A 19,522-nucleotide genomic window follows, 5' to 3' on the forward strand; every position below is an offset into this window, starting at 1 on the left:
GCTCGGGGGCTGCTGGCTGTGGTTTCGGGGCACAGGGGTGCCAAACAGCACACGCTTCCTGGCACCGAGTAACTGGTAGTGGAGTCTGATCGACTTTCTCTGTAGGAGATCAAGAGATGCTGCCTGGACACAGAGACTGAGCCCTTTATCTGCCCTGTCCCTGGGGGATGGTTCACACCTTTCCTAGCAGGATCCCATCCCTTTCCGTCCATGATCCCAAATCCACTCTCACCATGGAGGTCCCCAATCAAAGAGGTGTTAAAGGGCACTGAGCATCTCCCCAGCTCTGTCCCAGAACTCACCTGTGTGAGTGCCCATCAGGATCTGCCCAGCTCTGGCTGTTCTACAAGGGAAATTGCTTCAAACCACCCTGTCTGTTTTAGGCAACGCGTGCGCTCACACTGCACCTCTGCGACGTTCAATCCCTTTGCCACTCCATCAAACTCTGGAGATCAAGGAGGTCTTGGTTTTAAAGTGGGCCATTTGTCCAGCCTTGTAGTATTGATTGCTGCCCTGCAGTTACGTGTGAGGAATTTCTCTGGCTCTGAGAATCGACTGCGTGTAGCTGGGCTGTGTTTATGACTCTCCCTTCTGACAGAGAACTGAGCTTTGGGTGCTTTTTTTGTCTCTTTTCTTTGGGATCCTGGGGGGCATCAGGAGGAGTGTGGCCAGCAGGTTGAAGGAGGTGATCCTCCCCCTCTGCTCTGTCCTGATCAGTGTTGTGTCCCACCTGGAGTGTTGTGTCCAGTGCTGGGCTCCCTGGGATCAAACAGCCAGGGATCTCCTGGAGAGAGTCCAGAGGAGGGACAGAGATGCTGAAGGGCCTGGAGCATCTCCCGTGTGAGGAAAGGCTGAGTAAGCTGGGGCTGTTCAGCCTGGAGAAGACTAAGGGGGGACCTTATTAATGTTTATCAATATCTGAAGTGTGGGATGCAGGGGGAATGGGCAGCCCCTTTTCAGTGTCTGTGGGGACAGGACAAGGGGCAATGGCTGCAAGTTGGAGCACAGGGAGTTCCACAACAACATGAGGAAGAACTTTTCCCCAGTGAGGGTGAGGGAGCCCTGGGACAGGCTGCCCAGGGGGTGTGGAGTCTCCTTCTCTGGAGAGATTCCAGCCCTATCTGGACACCGCCCTGTGTGACCTGTCCCAGGGACCCTGCTTGGGCAGGGGGTTGGACCCCACGGGCTCTGGGGGTCCCTGCCAACCCCTGTGATTCTGTGATTTCTTCTTCCATGTCTGTCAGTGTGTCAGTAAAGGTCCTTATTATTTTAAGATCTCCTGGTGTTTTGTGCAAAAGACCAAGCCCAGGCCAGGCTGGACCCTTTGGCTGGTGACCCGAATATTGGGTGACTGTGTGTGGTGTATCAGGGCTATGGGCAGCACCAGCAAGGCTTGTCCAAAGGAGCATGTGGAGCCTGCACGGACAAGCCCGGGCTGGCGAGGGAGGCTGTGTGTGCTCCAGAGGTGTTAGATGGGTTTCTCCAGAGACACCAAGTCCCTTCCTCTAATTACTGAGCTGTCAAGGCTGGGGTGATGGGGATGTGCTGCTGCTGCTGTGGAGGGTGTTTTGTTTCCCTCCACTCAGAATGTCTCTTTCCATGAAGCTCTGCCTGCCTTGGTAGCAGGAGTTTGCTGGGGGGTATCTTTGCTCCAGGGAGAAATGAATTTATGGCTTTGTAAAGGGTATCTGCTGGAAAGGTCTCCTTCCCACAGCACTGCAGCAAGGGCAGTTGGAAGCAAGGCCAGAAGATGCAAGCGTGGTCAGATCTGGATGTGTGCTCAGGGGGAGGAGGAGGAGAGGACGCCAGGGTCATTATCAGTGGCTCCATTTTTATCTCGAGTCATTCTGGTCAGCAGAGTTACCCCAGAATTAGCTGGAGTCATGTACTGCTGGCCCTGGACACAGAGCTGAGAGGAATGGGGACTACACCTGTTGTAACTGTGCACTCAGATGTGCAGGGGATCCCAACCCAGGGCAGGGGATTTGGGGGAGCAGGGGGACAGCTCAGATCCCCTTTTTTGCTTTTTTTTTTCCTCCCATTTCTCCTCCAGTTCCTGCTGGATTATTTTAGATCTTCCCCATCTCAGTTCAGTGGTCACCCCGAGTGTCACAGGGCTGTGCTGCATCACTGCATCCTTGGTCGGGGCTGAGGGGGAGCAGCAGCCCTGGTCCAGCAGCGAGCGCTCCCAGGGCACTCACCCCACAGCACTCCTGGCTCTGTGGCTGGTTTCCTTCCCCAGCCTCCCCGTGCCACTGTGGGTTACCCATGCCCAGTGTGTGCCTCTTCCTGGGGTCAGCCAGCTCCCAGCTGTGCTCTGCAGCCTCCACCTGCTTTTGTCCTCAGCTGGGAGGAAAGCCTTTGGCATATTAACATCACCTTCAGCCCTCAAGCCTGGGCTGAACCGGTGCCACCCAGCATCAGAGGTGATGGAACTGCCACAGGAGCTGTGGGGTGGAGGGAATCCGGACACCCTTCTGTGAAATGCAAAGTGGGGAGTAATTAATGGAGGAGCTAGTGCAGATGTTGGTGTGAGGGGCCTGGTCCTTCCCAGTGTGGGTGCCACGCTGCCTTCCCTGCCTGCTGCTGCCTGTGGGCAGAGGGTTGGGGCCCTGCACCCACAGTGATGCTCCTCACTCACCCAGGGTGGGAGGGATGCCCGCTGCCTCCAGCTGGGTTACTTCTCAGCAGCTCAGCCCCAGGAGCTGCAACAAAGAAAAAGGAAATTATTAACAGTGTGGAAACTGTTTAAGTACTTCAGGTAATTAGAAAATATGTTAATGCTTTCAAATAGCTTAAATTAAACATGTATTAAGTGCTGAACGAGCCGCCAATAAGGCGTTTTTGCTGCATTACCTGGTAATTGCAGAGGCTTCATCAGTGCAGAAGGGGGGTGGCTGTGCCTGAACAAACGTTTAGTGCCCCCCCAAAGTGAAAGCAGGGGTGGGTGGCCCTGGGGTGGGGGTCTGTCCGGGAAGGCACTGGTGTTGCTGGCCCCCTGCAGCCCTCCAGCCCTGTGCAGCCCCCTGCCCTGACCCAACAGCTGCCTGAGCACAGGGGCTGCTGCAGCTCAGCCAGGGGCACCTGTGAGATGGGAACTGGCCCAGTGCTGGGGCTGTGGGGCGAGGAAAACCCAGGGGGAGTCCCGGCCAGAGCCCGTGGGTTTCCAACAAGCTCTTGCAAAGCAGCTCAAGGATTTTAATGTTGTTATAAACATTTAACCGTGTTCGATGGGAGCACGAGTGGGTGTCGGTTCATTGAGCATCCCTGACATGAACATAATGGAGCAGCTGCCCCAGAGCCGGGGCAGCAGCGCAGCCGTGGGATAGGGAACGCTCAACGAGGAGCGAGCGCCGGGGTCGGGGTTAATCCTCCGCAACACGGAGCTCTCGGAGCGCGTTTGATTGCTTCAAAGGCAGCTCTTGGAATCAAAAGGAGCCCTCCTCTGCCCCCTCCCGTCTTTAAATGTGTTTTCCAGGCTCACGGCTGCCCCCGGCAGCTCTGCGCCAGCCCGGGGGGGACGGAGGGAGGGAGGGAGGGATGCGGGGACGGATGGAGGGAAGGAGGGATGCGGGGAGGGATGCGGGGACGCGCGCCTTGCGGTGCTTGCGGCCCCTCCTGACCCAAAGTGGTGGGACAGATCCCGAGGTTTTCACGGTCTCTGGGCTTTACTGGGCAGCCACTGGTGCCGCCCGGTCCTGTACCGCACAGCGTGAGCTGAACCGGTGCCCTGCAGCCGGGGGTCGGTGCCAGCAGCCCCCGTGCAGGGCGGGCAGGGGGCTGTGGGGAGCTGCCGTGCCTGTGGGGTTTGCCTGTGGGGTTTGCCTCTGGCTGGGGAGCCTGTTGTGCTTCAGGTGTGCTTCATCTTGGTTGTCTTCCCTAACCCAGGTGCATTCCACATGTCACTTGGGCCGTTAGGAAATCACCTCCACGTCCTCCCCAGGCTTAACCAACCAGTAAAGAACCAGAACTGGGCTGTGCTTTGGGCTGTATCGTGCTGTGTGGTGTTGGTGTGAGCCTGGGCAGTGGCTTCACCTCCTGCTCTGCTTTATTTCATTCCAGCAGAGACCCGCACGGGACGGGCACGCCGGGGAGGCAGCCCACAGCTCTCTCCTCTTTCACCGGTAAATTTTCCTTAACTAATAATGTGATTCCTCCTGGAGTCGTGCAGCAAGAACGGAAATGAAAAGACTGATTAATTAGAGGATGAGCAGCAGCGAGTGGGAGCAGTGGGGCTGGCTGGGAGCACCGGTGCCTGGGCAGGAGGGGAGGGGGACGGGGCTGGTGGCCACCCGCTCCCAGCACTGCTGTTCACCCAGATGGCCACTGTAGCCCCTCCTTTTTCTTTAAATGTCCCTTGAAACTTGAAGACTTTCCCCTTCCCAACTTGCTGCAGAGTGTTTCTCCTCCTGTGCCCCTTTAAAGCGATCCTCCCAAACCCACACTCTAGATTTATATGTAAATGCAGTGCAGATCAATTAAAAGATAAACCCCACTTTTCTGGGGGAATGTAGAAGGAATAAGCTCGATCAAATGTAATTCTCACATCCCCATCTTTGTGTACAGTGATCAGAAAGCAATTAATCAGATTATGTTTTATCCCCCAATAATAATTTTCCTCTTTGTGGTCACTGTTTTGTCTGTAACTTACAGTTCTAAACCACTTCCCTATCAAGGGAGATAAGCTCTGGTAGAGGATCTGTTTGATCAGACAGACAGAGGTGGTCATGCTGAGAAACACAACCCAGGGTGACCCTGGTGTGAAAATCACAGCCATTGATGCTGTGGCTGCTCTCTGTCCCATGGAAATCCCTGCTTTGGGAAGTGCTGGGTCTGAGCAGAGGGGCAGAAGCGAGTGCTGGCAGAGGAGGGGTGGAGGTGGGATGCTCCTGCCTGGATGACTGAAGGCTTTGGGACTCTCCAGCCCCACGGCAGTTGGGTGAGCAGGAAGGACTTGCAGCCACTGAGGTTCTGTCCCTTGGTAGCCGTGGTTACTGTTTGTCTGGGTTCATAGCAAAGTGGGTTACAGCTGGTGAGGGGGTGGGAGGCTACAGCTGCTGTGTCCAGACCTGTGCACAGGTGATGGGGCTGGGCACTGTCTGCCTGTCCCGGGGCTGGGGACCCTCTGCCACTCCCTGTGACAGGCATTGCTGTCTGTGGAGCTGCCCCAAGCCCTGTGTGGGGTCGGTGAGATGTGGAGCTGAGCCAGTGTCTGTCCCTCTGGGATGGCTGTGCCATGTTTCAAACAGCTGTGAGGCGTCGAGGCCAAGATTTGGTCAGTGCTAACGCAGTGAGGAGCTGGATGTGACCCAGCGTGGCTCTTACCACAGCCAGCTCCTGGGTGTCTGTCTCCCTGTAACCCTTGCACGTGGTAAGCTCTGAGGTGAGGGTGAAACCTCATCTACAGTTACCAGACACTCAGTGAATCGCCTGGGGTGGGTCAGTTTGTGCTGTGCTGAGATATCACTGGGAATCATCATCAAGGGAGGTAAACCCAAATCTCATCACAGTGTAACCCCACCAGGAACCTTTTCTTCTGATGAGCCGTCCTCCAGGCAAGAGAAACTCTTCATTATCCTAGAACCTGTGCTGCTCATTCCAGAATTGAACTTTGAGGTGCCTGTGCCACCTGATCCTGGCTTTTGGCGAGTGCCAGGGCCATATAACGCCGTGCACAGGGAGACACTTGGTCCATACATGGCAACAGCATTGAAAAAAGGGCCTTCTGGGTCGACTCCCACTAGGGAAGCCAATGTATTTTAAAAGTAATACAGGCATAAGCATCTGCTGTACTTGAAAATAAGCTGCTGGCTCTGCAGGCAGCGAGCAGACGTGAGGAAGAGGAGTGCTGGCTGGTCTGCCCGCAGGGGCCGTGCACCCAGCTGTGGGAGCAGGCGAGGAGGGGGCTGGGGGGGCTCACCCCTGCCTTGTCACACCGCTGGGAATCAATGGGGAAGAGGAAGACACGTACAAATTAAAGCTCAGCAGCAGCAGAGGAAAGGCTGGTAAGGCAGCATCTCCCGGGAGGACGGGGAGAAGAGAGGAACTCATTTGGCCGCTCCTTAATTTAGCCGTGCTCAGGGGCTGCTCTCACGCTTGGATTTGGTGTGGCTGTTTGCTGGAGGATTCTGAAGAGGCTCTTGCGGAGTTGCCATGGCGATGCCTGTGCTGCGCCGGCAGCATCCGCTGCCCGGACGGTGCAGCCGCCTTCCCGGGGAAGGAGACAGACGCTTGGATGTTCGGTTTTGGTTTATTCTATTTGTAGCTCTGAGGGCGGGCGATGCTGCGCCGCTGTAACCCTCAGCCCGGCCCGGGTCCGGGGCGCTGGACAGACGCGCAGTGTGCGCGGGGTGAGGCGCTGCTGGCTGCGCTCCGGGGCGGTGTGGGCAGCGCCTTCCCCAGCGCCGCGATCGAGACTTCATCGCTGTTCCCGGCGGCAGGAAAACTTCCACTCCTCACGAGTTGTGCCTCTAACGAAATGCCCGTTTCCCAGATCCCCTGCTGGAATCCCCCCTCACTCGGGTGACTTGCTGCAGCGTGGCTTTGGAGCGCCAACGCGCAGGGGGAGGGTGCTGAGCCTCCCAGAGCTGAGTTTTCCTGCCAGAACAGAGTCTGCAGCTGGCAGGAAGAGTTTCCCCACAGCCTGGGCACTGCGAAGGGCCTCGCAGCTGCCTGCTCACGGGTCTGTACTCCCCTGCCACAATTTTGACTTAAAAGAGCCCCAGGTGTGGCCCCTGTGATTTAGTCCTGGAAACTGGGTGGTTCCTTAAAAGCTCTGTGGTCTGAGTCATGTCATGTTCTCAGTGAAACAGGCAGAGAGTAAGTGCAGAGTCCTGGGGAGAAAAACATTACTCCTGATTTTCACACAATGGAGCTGGAGCATAAAAATGCCCGTGCTGAGTAATCCTGAGAGTGGAGCCAAAAATAAAACCCCACATTTTTTTTCCCCAAGTGAATTTCTGTCTCCTGTATCTGCAGCAAGAATAAAAGTTTAGCATCCATCACTCTAAAAGGATTAGTTTAGATTTGCATAGATTGTCATGCTGCTGGGTTACCCTGCCCTGGTGCAGGTGGCTAGCCTCTAATGGTGTGAAATGGGGACATCTAAACCCCACTTCTCCTCTGTCCTGTCCTCACCCCTGTGTGTGTTTAATATCATTTTAGTCAAAAGTTACTGAGTTACTAAGGGATTTATTTCTTTTTCTTCCAGCAGCAGTGAAAGGGAGAACTCCTGGACCAGAGCCTCTTCCAGGGAGCTGCCTGGGCAGTGTGGGGCTCACCCCAGCCTGGCTCCATCGTTTACCGGTGCGTAACTGGCCTCAGGTCTGAGGTCACTCTGTGTGCAGCCTCTTTAAGGTGCATGGATGATTCATGATGAGAAATGCTAATGGTATGAGGAGCTTTGTATAGAATCCATATGTGGTATCAGGGTACAGAGACTGGCTGCTTCTCAGGGTTGTTGCCAAGTGATGCTCTGTGTGCTTAGGTAGGGAGGTCTGAATTCAAACGCAGGGTGCTGTGACTTCCTGGTTTCAGGGATGGAAATTCTAATTAAATGTCAGAAAGCAGGGCAGCCCAGCATCACTGGGGCTGTGGGATCCCCCTCCCAGGAGAGGAGGGTGCTGTGCCCTGCCCTGGATACAGCCAGACACCAGCCAAGCCCACTGCAACCCCAGGCTAAGGAATTTGAGGTGGCTTTTGATGTATAGAAGTGATGCTCATATGTCTTCCCAGTGGTGAAGGAAACGTTCTCTTAGCAACTGTCATGTCTTAGTCATAAACTGTCTTTAGCCAAGGTTTGCACTTCAGGGGTCTTACAGTAACGGGTGGTGCTCAGATTCTGCAGGAAAGAAACACTCCTCGTTCAGAGCAAACCCCTGAGGCGTGGAGGCTGCTGGTGGTTCTCATGGGCTTGGCATCAGAAGAGCCCAGGTAAGGGAGAGCTGCTGAAGCCCGAGCTGGCTGTGATCCTGGGAAGTGAAGCCTCATTTTGTGTGTTTGTCAGTTATTGTGCTTTAGGAACAGGTGAAAAGATCATGTCTGGAGGCCAGGGGTGTCTCCTCTGGAGGGCATCTGGGGGTGTCAGGTTTGTGTGCCTGGGGCTGGACTGGGGCTGGGGGAGAGCTCAAACTGGTTATTCTGCCATTTCACAGAATCACAAGGTTGGAAAAGACCTTTAAGATCAGCGAGTCCAACCAATCCCCTCCTAAGCTGAACCAAGGCTTTCCCAGGCTCTGCTCCCGGCCGTCTCCTCACACATCCCGCTTCTCCCCGGCTCCTCAGCCCGGAGGCAGCGGGACCCTGTGCCTCCTCGGGCCCCTCACCATAGGAAGGGCTGGTCTGGGCAACCAGGCACATTGGAAATCTTTGTCCTGTCCCTCCAGACTGACGTGGAGATTTGTCTCCAGCTCCAAGGCTATCTGAAATCGATAACATCATCAACTTCACCCCATCTACAAAGATAATATTGCCATAATGCTGCTGATTTCTAAGGGCAGAAGAAAGGCTGTGCAGTAGAGAAAGTCATAACAAGCATCGCAGGGCAGCAGCGTTACATCTCGGGACATTTTCCCGAGCCCATTAATTGAACTTTGTTACAAGATTTAAATGAGTTATTGGAAATCAAACGCTGTGGCCTGGTTTTAATTGCCTGTTCTCCAATAGAGCATAATCTTGGAGATGTAGTTTCTGTTCTGTATCTGTAAAGAAAGATTCAGCAACCCCCCCTGGAGAAGCAGAGTCGTCTGTTTGCTGCTCCAGAGATTGACATAGTGTTTAAAGTTATTTATCTTCCCTGTGTGCTGGTTCCTCAGCCAAAGCCCCGTGTGCTGCACACCAGGGAGCTCTGTGCTGGTAGGTACCTCCTGCCCCGTGGTGCTGCTGAGGGCAGGTCTCTTGTCAGTGTGTGTGGGAGTGACGTGGGGCTGCTGCTGGGGCTCACCACTTCCACCCCCTTGCCGGTACCTCCCAGTCCTGCATGTGAGCACACCTTGCACTCCTTAGGGAAGGGCTGTACGGCTGGAGTGAGGCTGTGTGTGCCAAGCTCTGGATTTCTTAGTGTGGCACAGTAGCTTTGCCTCCTGTCTGTCCCTTCCCAGGCCACTGTTTCTTGTGCTTGGGACCTTGCTGCTGCTCTCTCCCCATCCTCCTGCAGAGAGTGGCAGCCACGTACCCGCATCTCCTGAGACAAGGACGACTGAGGTGATGGAAACCACAGGCTGTCCTTCAAGCTCCTGTGTTCCCACATGTGTTCAGCAGCTCCTTTGTCCGCTCAGTACCTGACACTTCAGAGAGATTCCATGATAAACGTTCCAAATTGTTTCACCAAAGCAAATGGCTGCGATTTCCTGCAGTGGCAGCTGCTGGGAGGGCAGCAGCTCCACAGCCCCAGCCTGCATCCTGCATCGGGGGCTGCAGCAAAGCTGACCACCCCCTGGGCAGGGGGTACGAGCAGGGCACACTGCCACGGGCACGGACTCTGGCAGCAGAGGTCTGGGGACATTGGCATTTGGTATGGGGGTGAGCTGGCAGCGTGTGGTTACCCCTGATTTCTGTGCTCAAAGGGAGGTGAGGTGAGTGATTGTCAGTGTGGGTAGGAAATGGGGTGTCCCTAGAATTTTGTCGTGATGAGTAACAGAGATAAGGATTTAATTAGGTGGCTGGAGGGTTTCTGAGTGAGCCTGACCTCACGCTGCCCAGGCTTTCCTCATTCAGAGCAAACCCCTGAGGCGTGGAGGCTGCTGGTGGTTCTCATGGGCTTGGCATCAGAAGAGCCCAGGTAAGGGACCAGGCAAGGCTGAGTTTCAGCTGCATGCTGATTTTACAGGGGCCTGAGCTCAGAGTCACCAGGTTTTACTGTGCAATAGACCTTTCACCAGTGAAACAGTTCCCTGCTGCGTGTGCCTCTCCACTGGTAACAGCAGACCCTCTGTGGAGATGTACCACAGAAACTGCAACCGGCCTTTTCTGGTGTGGAATGGTAGCAGGAGAGTGGCAAATGCAACTTTAACTTCTTCTTTGTGAGAGTGAGTGGTTGTTAAGTGGGGAAAGGCAACAGTCAGTGTCTGCTGGAACCACCACGCTGGCTTCCCCTGGGCTGCTGGTCTTCCTCCTCTGACTGCCGTTGAGCTGCTCGTCCCGCTCTGCCCACGGATGCTGAGCCCAGTGCAGAATTCAAGGCTTGCCTTCTAGTGTTGTGCTTAGGAAAAGGCCACTCTGGAGTCATTTTTCTGTTTTTAAATTCTCATAAGTGATGAATCTTTGAAAACCAAACCAGTCTGCTCTGGGTTTCCTGCCCATATCGGTGACCGGTTTGCTCTGGGGTTGGGGGTCCCTTATAGGTCTGTGTTTAGTGCTTATTGGAAAAGTCCCCACAGAATCCACTCCACCCTGGGATGTAAGTACTGCAGAAGAACCTCCCAGTGCTGGGGACACGTGGTTCACGGTGGAGAAGGTTTAACACAACTCAGTAGAAGTGAGTTTTTGATGGAGCAGCAGCCGGACCGTGGCCACAGTGTCTCACTCACGGGCGCACAGACAGCTCCTCAGAAATGGGAACCATTCAGCGTGTGAGTCCTGGGGGTTGAGCAGCAAACAGGCCACGTTTTCATGAGGAACAGACCCGTCCAAACCCAAGGGGTATTTATTAACTCTGGCCTTTCAAGAGGGTGAGCAGCTATTTATCTTCCCCAGCGCCAGCCGGCGGAAGGCTCCTCGGCGCCGGCACGGCAGAGCAGGCGCAGTTCCCATCTGCTCTCTATTCCCAGCAGAGGCAGGAGCTGCTTATTCTCCTTTCCCCGAGCTGGTTACACACTGTGGCAGTATTCATTGCCTTCGCTGCGAGTCGGTGCTGCTGGAGAATAGGCTGGTACAAGTCCCAGTTACTCCTGAGTACCTGAAACACGCCCCGGGGAGCCTTCGCTCTCAGTTTATGGGGCATATGCACAGGGGTTCCTATTGACTCTTCTAAATCTGTTATCTCTGTATGAATCACACACCCCCCACAGAAACAGGAGCTTCTGACCCAAACTTAAACACCTACTTAAAAGCCCCAACCAGATGAGAGCTGTAAATTGTGTAGCTGATGCTGCCTGAGTGGGAACTGTGGCAGAGCACAGGTGGCAGGAGAGGCAGTGTCTGTAAATCTGACAGGCTGGAGAGCTACGGTATTTACCCCTGCTGAATGCTTAAACAGAGGGGCTGTGCTGAGACACCTGTGTTCCTCACTGCTGAGACTGCCCTTTTCTCCTTCCTTTCTTCTTCTTCCTTTCTTTTTTCTGTTTTTCTTTTCTCCTCTCCTCTCCCTCTTCTCCTTCCTCTTGCTGGGCAGGCAGCAGTTGCCTTGCTCATCACTGCAGGTCACTCCAGGAATAACTGCAATTACCTGTCCCCCTGCTGTACATCAAAGGCTGCCAGGTGAGGGTCCATTTTTGGTGGCTGTGCTTTTAAAAGCTGTATATGAGGTCTCTCCCCTACCCTGGGGCTGTGGCCCAGGTGTGGGATGGCTCCTTGGGCACAGCCACGAGCTCCTCATTCAGTCCCTGCTCAGTGCATCAGCCTGAAAATGAGCTGCCCCATTAGAAACCTGGGGTGACCAGGACAGTGTATATATATATATATATATATATATATATATATATATATATATATATAGGGAGAGCTAAAGGTCTTTGAAGAGTGGGTGTATCAGTGGAGCTGTTCTCATCAGACATGTCTTCTTTTTCTCTGTCTCCCTACTTCTCCTTTTCCACGAGGGAGGGAGGGACCTTGGCCTTTGATTGTTTTTACCCTGTTTTCACTCAGCTCTGGGCTCCACGGGGTAACTCCAGGCCCGTGGTAGGACATTTGGGAGCAGGATTTCCCCTGAACACGTGCACCAGCTCACGTGGAGCTGTTTTGCCTCAGCCATGCAGCACAGGAGCAATCACAGGGGGGAGAGATTCTGAGGTCTGTGTTTCTGGGGGTCTGCTGTTGGTACCCCAGGTAGGAAATGCAGGTACAGGTGGGGTGGGCAGAGGAAAGCTAATTTTCTGAGGTTTTATCTTTGAGGGGATCGATATTCCGCAGTGGGGAAGATATCTGTGCCCAGTTCCAGCTTTATAAGCAGCATTTCATTATGCCTGTTATGATAACAGCCCTGTTTGTTTATCTCCTCTGTCAATATTTGGCTCTATCAGGAAATGTCTTATCACTAAAGTGAAAAATCCATCATCGTGGCAAAAGGGGAAAAACACATTAATGACCCATCTGCTAATTCCTAGGGGAGGTTTGAGGCCCCAGAGAACTTTCCAGAGCTGCCTCCCCTCAGCAGGTTGGGTGTTCAGCATGCTGGCAGTGCCCTGGTGAACACCCACCTCCTCACCATGCAGGTCAGCAGCAGTGAGGGGACCCGTGTCTCTGTGTGTCTTTGCAGGTGACAGAGGGTCTGTGGGTCCCCACAGCTGACACCATCTGTCCTGGGAAAACAGGAGAGTGAGGAGCTGGCAGGAGCTGGGAACAGGGTGGTGTGGAGAGGTGAACTTCCCAGCAGGAATCCTCAGACACCCCCGGGATCGTCCCTGCTGAGCTGTGTGAAGGTTGCCCGTGAGCTTCCCTTCAGTGGGATTTGTTTTTTTCTGGGATAATATTAATTTAGACTGGAATTGTTACTTCAGAGCTGGGCTGGCTCAGCCCAGAGAAGAGAAGCTGCTTCTGGGGAGAGCTCCGATCCCCTTCCCGTCCCTCGAGGGGCTCCAGGAGAGCTGGAGAGGGGCTGGTGCCCAGGACAGGGAGGGCCAGGCCCAGGGGAACAGCCTTCAGCTGCAGGAGGGGGATGGAGAGGGGCTGGGGGGCAGAAATCCTTCCTGGGGAGGGGGGAGGCCCTGGCACAGGGTGCCCAGACGAGCTGGGGCTGCCCTGGGATGCTTCACCAAAACGCTGTCAGGCTGTGAAACCCCCTCACCCTGGGCGTGTCTCAGCCTGTTCCAGACCCTCAGCCGGCACGATGAGGAGCTGCTCACCCCTCGCCTCTGTTGGGGTCCGGTGCTTCTCAGCACAGGGTCAGTGTGCTGCTCAGTCTGTGCTGTCACTCAGGTCAGACCCTGCTCCTTGTCTGGTTCAGACAAACCCAGCATCCCCAGGAGTGTCCTGGGAAGAGCAGCCTGAGGAAAGCATCACTGCATGGCCGGGGATGGGTCCTCTACTCACCAGTGCCCAGGGATGCTGTTGGGAGCAAGGCTGGGTGTCGTAGTGCAGGACAGCTCAGGAGGACCTTGTAGCAGGCTGGGGCTGGCTCCTCTTCCTCACTGTCAAGCTTATAAACTTTGCATTTCACCCAGTGGCAATTCCTGCACCTGCTCTCCCAGCCCTCAGTAGCTGCTCCGTGGTGTAAATGACTTTGTCACACAGAGGCGTGGAAGGGGTTAATGTGGCATCTGAGGTGGGATGAGGAAGGAGAAGGGAGAAAATAAATGGAAATCAAGAAAATGCCTTTAAACAATTAATATACGTTGGGATGTGGCTCATCAAAGCCTCATATAGGCAAATGGCATCATTTTGAAAGGTTATCACCTTGGCAGAGCTAATTGCTGTTCTTCCTCTCCAGATCCGGTGTAATTTCTGGTTCTGTGTTCTGTTGTTTATCTTCCATCTAAGTGGATTTTAAATAAAACAAATATTTATGCCAGTAAAGCATTATAGCTTAAATATTTAAGGGGAGCTAAGCAAACAAAACATAATGGCATAAATATTTAAGGAGAGCAAACCAAACAGAAGCAGAAAGCTACACAGCTGCAGGAGAGCACCTCAGAGGTCCCAGGGAGGAAGCACCATGACCAGAGGAAGGGAAGTTGGTCATATAATGGCCAGGTTGAGTGGGTTTGTGTATTAATCTTCCTCCCTTTGGGTGTTTTGTGGGTTCTTTGTCCTTGCTTTGTGCTGTGTTTCCCCCTTGGTGTGCTCAGAGCAGACTCTGTACCTTGTGGTTTCCCCTCAGGAGTGTAACGTGTTCCTGCAGCATCGTTCTGAAATACCCAGTGTCTCTGAGACAGGAGCCATCCCCTGTGTGACCCGTGGGTGGGTGTGTGGTGGTTGGTACAGCAGGGGTTAGACTGTCCCACTCCACCAGCTGCAGAAGCCTTTCTGTGGGGAGACCCTTCAGTCGGTGTGCCAGCGCTGTGGGTGGGATGGGCTGGAGCAGCTGGGTGTGATGTGTTTAGCAGTTAAAGTACAAACCAGGTCTGATGTGGTCGGGGCTCCTGTGGCACAGCAGGTAACTCAGAGACTCGCAGTGATTTACAGACTTCAGTGCTCCTTTTACCCCTGGTCATGCAGCAGAGGCTGGGAATACACAGGGCTCCTGGCTGTGAACACACACACACCTTCCCCTATGGAGTCTTTATTCCTATTCCATTTGCATTTTCTTTTGATGGGCAGAGTCAGGAAGGGGAGCTCAGATGCTTTGAAGGAGCATCCTTGGGAGGAATTATCTGCCTTTTCATCTCCTGTTGCTTCTCCATGAGCCTTGACAGGCTCTAAAGCCTCAGTGATTCTGTGTGGCACATCTCCCTCCCAGCACAGGTTTTCCCCTGGTGAGCAAAACACAATGTTTTTCATTGTAAATAAAAACAGCCCCTGTGGAATTTGAGGTGTGTTGGCTTTGAAGCTGCAGCTGTGCTAAGCAGGGCAGTGTGCTGGAAACACTCCATCAGAAACCTTCCTGGGGGTGAGAACAGAGGCCTGAGTATCTATCTGCTGGTGTGGCTGGAGTGGTTCTGAGAGACACCTGCTGCTGATCAGTTTGGTGAGGATGCTGCCTCAAAGCCCCTGGCTGGATTCCCTGGGATCCCTCTGCAGCCGTGTCGTGTCTGCCTGGCAGCAGCGCTGGGCACCGGCTGACCCCGTGTCCCTGCAGCATCCCTGATGGTCCCTGCTGGGCTTGGAGAGATGGGGTGTGCACACACCTGGCTGTTCCTGCTGTACCACTGCTTGGGTCTGCGTGGAAGGGGTTTGGTGGCTGCAGGGGTGGCTGCAGGAGAAGCTGCTGGAAGCTTCCTCCAGCTCTGACAGAGCCAACACCAGGGTGCAGGAGGTGCTCCAGGTGCTGGAGCAGAGGTTCCCCTGCATCCCAGCCCCTGGAGAAGACCCTGGTGAGGCAGCCTGTGTCCCACAGCCTGTGGAGGATGGTGGTGGGCAGAGATCCCACCTGCATGAGCACAGACAGACAGCCCTGTGTGGAGGTACAGACCAGCAGGAGAGTGAAATCCCAACCTGCCCCAGCAGCAGTGAAGTGGGAGGTTGAGCAGTGACAGCTTTGAGGGTGTCTGTGCGAAGGTTCTCCTGCCCTCTGCAATAACTGTGTATACATCCTTGCCCTCTAGTGTCTGCAGCTTGCACGTCAGCCGGCTCGGCTGGGGGAGCACATCGAACGGCATCGTGCTGTGACCCGGGGCTGTCCAGCCGGGAGAGAAGAGCCTGAGAGGGGATCTGATCAATGGGGATCAATAGCTAAAGGGTGGGACACAGGGGGCCATGGGCAGCCTCTGCTCAGTGTCTGTGGGGACAGGACAAGGGGCGATGGGCTCAAGTTGGAGCACAGGGAGTTCCCCACCAATCTGGGGAAGAACTTCTTCCCAGTGAGGGTGAGGGAGCCCTGGGACAGGCTGCCCAGGGGGTGTGGAGTCTCCTCCTCTGGAGAGATTCCAGCCCCGTCTGGACACCGACCTGTGTGACCTGTCCCAGGGACCCTGCTTGGGCAGGGGGTTGGACCCCATGGGCTCTGGGGGTCCCTTCCAACCCCTATGATGCTGTGAGTCTGGGATTTCACTGCTTGGTGTGCAGTGTCTTTCCAGATGAGGTGTTAGGGACTCCCCAGTGGTACAGTGACGAAAAGTAATTGAAGCATTTCTGACTAATTCTCCTTTCTGAATGTATTCCTAAATTACACTTTGTTTCCCTTTCCTGATCTCCCAGTCTCACCTTTGGGTTCTGAGTGTCACTGCAGGCAGCTGTTAGGGGCTGGGTGACTCCATGCACAGCTTCTCCAAGAAGATACTCTTGGTATGGGCCTTCCTGGAGGCAGCTGGCACTGGGGTGGCCTCTGAGCCACACAAGGCTTGAAGCTTAGAGCCTGCAGTCCTGTTCCTTGCAGACAGCATCAGTCCTGCACGGACGGAGAGGCCTCGTGTTGCTGTAAGTTTAACCCCAGGTGCGGGTCCCTGTCCTGGCAGTGCTCAGGACCCTCACACTGCTGCCAGCCCGTGGTCAAGAAGACAGCAGCCACCTTGCAGGCTGTTTCAGGCCCCAGGGATGCTGCAGAATACGTGTACCCCCTGCACTTGGCTGCAGAGGAGGGAGGCAGGCCCTCCCAAAGCCAGGCCCACGCAGAAGGGAGCGGGGCTGTGGTTCTGGTTGCACTGAGCGCAGGGCTGGGCTGCAAGGAGTCACAGTCTTCAGATCCCTTAACAAACCTGGCGGCTCTGAAGTCCTCTGTACCAAAGCACTGGTGATCACCACGTCCCTGTCCCCTGTCCTACACATTTCCAGGTGTCTCTGAAGCTCTTCTGCTCCAGTTTCCTGCCGGCAGGTCCCAAGGCATGAGGCTGGAGGCCCTTTGTGAATGCCCCACTTCCTTCTGTATGACAGCAGCCTTGAAGCTGGGGCTGTGATTTACTGCTTTGTTTCGGAGTAAACCCCCAGGTGCACACAGGAGGAGAGAATACACACACACACATACACACACAGGGTCGTTGTGCGGTTACAGTCTCTCTTATAGAGAAGACAGATGCCTTATAACATCCAGGGTCTTGATAAAAAGGGGAGAAAGTCAAGAGAAGGAAAGCAAATAAAAATGGGTCTTGGAGAGCTGCAGGAGAGTCACCATTTCCCCCCCTTCCTCAGCTCTGTGTCCTCCACTTCATCTTCAGACCTAACAGGGTGGGTAGGGCTGTAGAAGAGGAGGGTGCAGAAATGGTGAGAGAGGGATGATTTAGGGAAGGGAGAGCCTGAAAGGTTGCCTGCACAGAGTGGATTCTGCTCCAGCTTATGTCTGGCTCTCCCTGAGCAGGTGCTTTCACTGCTAAGAAAGCTGGAAAGGTCATGAGTAAGGAGCAGTCGTGCTCCAAGCGTGGGACACCTTGTTGGGACGTGATTTTCAGTCCTTTCCCATGCTGATCAATACTTCACAGATCAGATAGGAGATGTAGCCCTTCCAACGGGGAGGAATTAGGGAAGAAGATGAGCAGAACGTGTGGGCCTGCTGGTGGGCTGTGGGAGACCACTGAGGCACAGCCTTAGTTGCCCATGTGCAGAGGGAATTAAAAATAGTGTGAACTTCTCCCTAGGTGGGGGTTGGAAGTTGGGACTGGGAGCTGCTGGAGGCTGTGGGACAGAGCAGATGACACTTGATGACAGAGGAGCCATAAAGATTAGGGTAACTAAAGATTTTTTATAGCAGCTAATAGGTTCAGAAAAATGGCCAAAGCTGCTCAAATGGATTTTGCACAGACCATTAGGCTGCCAAGAAGACCCATTTGCTCACTGAGTGGCATCAACAGCCCATGCATTACTCACACTGTGCAAGTACTACAGGATGAACCACATGTTACATTAATTCCAGTGCTGCAGAAGGAACTGGGACAAGAAGTCACATTGTGGAGAGGTATTCCCAAAGGCTGTTTCTTCTCCCTGTATCTGCAGGTGAACGGCACCAGGGCAGACACGGTTCCTGCTGGGAATGAGACGTTCCTGAAGAGCAGCTCACCTCTTCACTGGCACCTTCCAGCAGCTTGGCTGGAGGAGAAGGTGTTGCTGGTTGTCAGCCCTGAGACAAGGCACCGATCGAGGGCTGGTGTGGGGGAGTTCTGTGTTTTGCATCCAAGTGTCAGTGTGGCAGGTTCCTGCTAAAGCTCCGGCACGGCGAGCGGGGAGGAGGATGAGTTCATCTGCCTGCTGTGCGTTCCACTCCTCTGTTTTAGCCTATTAATAGGAATTAGCTGGTGAGATCGAGATCCTCCCATCTTCAGGCTTCATAAACAGAACAAAAGTGAACACTGAGTCACTTACCTACAGGCACACTGAGTGTGTGTGCTGGTCCATGTGTTCCTGCAGTGCTCGAGTTCCCCCTTCCCTGTGCCCACGTGCACCCTTCGGGCTTGCTTGTCCCTCTCTCACTCCAGCACCTCGAGTCATCCTGTCACATAAGAGAAGCTGTGGTCTAAAAAAAAAAATAAAAACCACCTGTTTTTTAATGATGGAGCTTTGATTTGTTGTTGATTAATTTGGTTTCTCTCTGCCTCCCTGAGGAGCCGTGTCTGGGAACGTGGGGTCTCCAGGGTGCTCCCTGCACGCTGCCCTCACGCCCAGCTGCATCCAGCATCCAGTGAGGGGGGGGCCCAGGTGATGAAGTTGTTCATGGTTTTGATCTTGAATCTTACATATCTCAGAGTCTTGAGCAAAACCCAGCCACAATCCCATCATTTCAGTGGTGTGAAACCTTACAAGTAACGCACCTTTTTTTAATCCATCCACCCCCCCCGCCCACAGCTTTGTCTCAGATGAAGGAAGACTTTTGCCAGCTTTGGAGGACAACAGCAGCAGCAGGAAAGACCGATGCAAAGCAAACTCTGCTTAGCAACACCTCTGATGTATCTTTGTCAGTGAGGCCTGAACCTGCCCCTTTGGAGCTGAAACTGCCAGCTGAGGACCGAGGGCAGGAAGTGCCACCACGCGCCCCTCTCCAAACTGCCAGCGAGCAGCAGTCCCTCTGCCAGCCCTCTCTGAGTTACTTTGGTGTGGAGAGCCTGGTGCCAGGCCTCAGCTCCACACTGCTGTGCCATCACTCCACGCAGAGCCGAGCAGCATCCTCTTCATCAGGCCAGAGGCGCGACGCTGCGTGCGCAGGGATTTGCACACTCCACCCCCTGCCCTCACCCCAGATCCACACAGGACAGAGTTCCACAGGGGCCTGAAAGAAATGAGCCATGCTCAGAAGAATTCCTGCTGGCTGGAAGTAAACATTTACCACTTCAGCTTTAAATAACACCAGAGTAAAATCACAATCATTAATATTCACTGGGTGATTTTGCTGTCTGAAAAATGAATAAAATGAGTATAATAATCCAGGAAAAAACCCAGTGTGGATCATTTTTTATGCATTATTTTGAGAAGGCAGGCTCCTGTGTCAGCATCCTGTTAGACAATGAGGGGGCTGCATGTGGGAGCATCTCATCCTTCATGTTACCTGCTCAGGGGTGAAGGTACAGCAGAGGGGTTGGCAGGATTTGAGCCACGTCCTGGCACACAGAGAGCAGACAAAAGTGTTTAAGGCTTAAAGCCAAAGCCTCCTGCTCTCAGGAAATGGCTCTGACAGATGTTGTGCCTCTTCTCCAGGCTGAGTCCTCCACGCTGCCCCACTGATCCCACGAGGAAGAAGCCAGTTGAGGCCAGAGGACCCCACATGTCCACAGCCCTGACATGAGCCATCTTCCTGTGGTTCCTGCTGTGGAGACCCTGAGAACGGAAGCATTGGAGTCAGGAGTCTGCAGAG

The 19,522-nt window shown here is 54.2% G+C and overlaps 1 long non-coding RNA gene across 1 annotated transcript in view; it reads left to right on the forward strand.

The window, feature by feature from the left end:
- The window catches only part of LOC311196250, a 48,269-nt gene extending 30,554 nt beyond the window's left edge, over positions 1 to 17,715 (forward strand). Inside the window, exons 2-3 of the long non-coding RNA XR_014617570.1 lie at positions 7,211 to 7,305; positions 17,674 to 17,715. This is a non-coding gene — a long non-coding RNA (uncharacterized lncRNA). The remainder of the gene's footprint in view (positions 1 to 7,210; positions 7,306 to 17,673) is intronic.
- The last annotated feature ends 1,807 nt before the right edge of the window (positions 17,716 to 19,522 follow it).

This window comes from Gallinula chloropus, assembly GCF_964237585.1.
Source record: "Gallinula chloropus genome assembly, chromosome: 12".
Lineage (NCBI taxonomy): Eukaryota > Metazoa > Chordata > Aves > Gruiformes > Rallidae > Gallinula > Gallinula chloropus.